This window comes from Miscanthus floridulus, chromosome 14 (assembly GCF_019320115.1).
Source record: "Miscanthus floridulus cultivar M001 chromosome 14, ASM1932011v1, whole genome shotgun sequence".
NCBI lineage: Eukaryota > Viridiplantae > Streptophyta > Magnoliopsida > Poales > Poaceae > Miscanthus > Miscanthus floridulus.
The window spans coordinates 15,235,480-15,238,923 of NC_089593.1; positions in this window are offsets into that span (position 1 = coordinate 15,235,480).

A 3,444-nucleotide genomic window follows, 5' to 3' on the forward strand; every position below is an offset into this window, starting at 1 on the left:
ATCCACTGGTTCTAGATCCAACTATTGCTGGTATGACTGTCACCAAAGTATTAATCGACGGGGGAGCCGGACTCAACATCATCTTTTCGGAAACACTAAGGAAGATGGGACTACAACTCGCCAGGATGATCACACCAACAAGCACACCTTTTTACGGAATAGTACCCGGCAAAGCAGCCATGCCGCTCAGACAAATTACTCTACCCATTACTTTTGGAACTCCTTCGAACTACCGAACAGAGTTTATCAAATTTGAGGTCGCAGACTTCGATTCGTCATATCATGCAATCCTCGGACGCCCAGCACTGGCAAAATTCATGGCAATACCACATTATCCGTACTTATTGCTTAAGATGCCAGGACCCAACGGTATCCTTTCTCTTCGAAGCGATTTGAAGCGTGCTTTTGACTGCGACGTTCAGGCAATCCAAATTGCGGCCAAAGCACAAGCCGACAATGGAAGAAAAGAAATAGCCACAATTGCTACGGAGATGAGCCAAGAAGAATTAGAAATACCGGCTAAAAAGCCCAGCATCATCACACCACCAAAAGAAGCCGACGTCAAGCAAATCGACTTGGGCACCGGCGATGCCTCCAAGACAGCAACCATCAGTGCTCACCTCTCGGTAAAATAGGAACTCGCGCTCACCAACTTTCTTCGGGACAACAAAGATATCTTCGCTTGGAAGCCGGCCGACATGCCAGGTGTCCCAAGAGAGTTGGCTGAGCACAGAATTGATGTTAATGAAAGCTCCAAACCTGTAAAGCAACGACTACGACGATTCTCACCCGACAAGAAGGCAGCGATTAAAAAGGAAATCACAAAACTGATGGCAGCCGGATTCATTAGAGAAATCCTTCATCCAGACTGGCTAGCTAACCCGGTCCTTGTGCAGAAGAAGAACACGGACGAGTGGCGCATGTGCGTCGACTACACAGATCTCAACAAACATTGCCCAAAAGATCCGTTCGGGCTACCACGCATTGACCAGATAGTCGACTCAACAGCAGGGTCTGCACTATTATCCTTTCTCGATTGCTATCCAGGGTATCACCAGATCGCATTAAAAGAACAAGACCAGAGCAAGACGTCTTTCATTACTCCGTTCGGTGCTTACTGTTACAAAACCATGTCGTTTGGACTAAAGAACGCTGGCGCCACATATCAAAGAGCTATCCAAACTTGCCTTGGGGATCAAATCGGTGAAAATGTGGAGGCATACGTGGATGATGTAGTAGTGAAAACAAAGAACCCAGACACTCTGATTGAAGATTTAAAGCAAACCTCCGAAAACTTGAAGAGATGGAGATGGAAGTTGAACCCAAATAAATGCGTATTCAGAGTTCCCTCGGGACAACTACTCGGATTTTTGGTCAGTCAGCGCGGGATTGAAGCCAGCACCAAGCAAATTCGAGCTATAACAGAGATGGGCCCACCTAGAAGTATCAAAGATGTGCAGAAACTAACAGGATGCATGGCGGCCCTCAACCGTTTCATATCAAGACTCGGCGAAAAGGGGTTACCTTTCTTTAAACTACTAAAGAAGACAGAAAAGTTTGAGTGGACAAAAGAGGCCGACGAAGCTTTCAAGAAACTTAAGGCATACCTCACATCCTCGCCAATTCTCACACCCCCAAGGAAAGACGAAGATATGATGCTATACATTGTGGCGACTACTGCTGTGGTCAGCACGACAATAGTCGTAGAAAGAGAAGAAGGACGTGTGTATAAAGTACAATGACTCGTATACTACATCAGCGAAGTATTATCTGAATCAAAAATCCGGTACCCGCATGTACAAAAACTACTCTATGCTCTACTTATCACCTCATGCAAGCTCCGCCACTATTTCGAAAGCCACAAGATTATCGTGGTGACAGACTTCCCGCTCGGAGACATCTTACACAACCGAGATGCGACGGGACGTATATCAAAGTGGGCAGTTGAACTTGGAGCTCTTAAAATCGATTTCACCCCGCGGAAAGCAATCAAATCTCAAGCCCTTACCGATTTTGTGGCTGAGTGGACAGAGATTCAACAGCCTTTATCAGATACAATACTCGATCACTAGAAGATGTACTTTGATGGGTCACTCAAACTAGGCGGAGCCGGCACAGGCGTCCTCCTCATTTCTCCAGAAGGAAAACAACTCAAGTATGTCCTTCAGATACTGTAGCAAGCGACAAATAACGAAGCAGAATATGAAGCCCTCATCCATGGGTTACGAATGGCAATTACCCTCGGAATAAAAAGATTACTCGTATACGGCGATTCAGCAGTAGTCATCAACCAAGTCAACAAAGATTGGGATTGCACCAAAGAAAACATGGGTGCTTACTGTGCTGAAATACGGAAACTTGAAAAATATTTCCAAGGATTAGAAATTCTACACGTCCTGCGCGATTCCAACATTGCAGCAGATGTCCTCGCCAAGCTCGGATCAGACAGGCCGAAGGTTCCACCTGGCGTATTCATAGAAGAGCTATCAGTTCCCTCTATCAAACAACCCGGTGAGACAACCCCTGAAATTAAGGCTAAAGGCGTTCAGATCTTGGTAATCAACACTTCATGGAGCCAAGTTTTTATCGACTATATCAAAGAAAATAAATTGCCAGCAGATAAAGCAGAAGCCACCCAAGTTGTTCGCAGAAGCAAAAACTACGTTCTAGTAGGAGATAGACTTTACAGAAGAGCAGCATCATCAGGAGTACTCCTAAAATGTGTCTCATTTGAAGAAGGCAAAGAAATCCTAGACGAAATACACTCAGGATGCTGTGGAAATCATGCCGCTTCAAGAACACTGGTTGGCAAAGCATTCCGCACCGGATTTTACTGGCCAATAGCTTTGAAAGACGCAGAAGAACTTGTCAGAAAATGCAAAGGTTGCCAAATGTTTGCAAGACAAGCCCATGTGCCAGCTCACAATCTTATCTGCATCCCACCCGCTTGGCCTTTTTCCTGCTGGGGGCTGGATCAAGTGGGACCCCTGAAGAAAGCAAAAGGCGGCTTCGAGTACATCTTTGTAGCAATCGACAAGTTCACCAAGTGGATTAGAACTCGACAACTCAGAAGAAGTCAGAGTAAATGCTACCCTCCAGTCAGCCAGATACCTACAAGGTTTAAGATGACACTACAACAAGAGTACCCATCCTCGATCACTACAAGTCAGAGACTTAGTGCTAAGAAGGATACAAAAGACTGACGGACGACATAAGTAACTCAGTCCATGGGAAGGTCCGTTCATTGTCACAAAAGTCACCGGACCAGGCACATATAAGTTAATAACCGAAGATGGAAAAGAAGTCAGCAATACATGGCACATCAGCCAGCTAAGAAGATTCTACGCGTAAAAACAACTCAAGATAAAACAGATATGCAAGCCACAAGAGACCAACATTCACAATCGACAAAGGACGATATTCTTCGACAACATATATATTAGT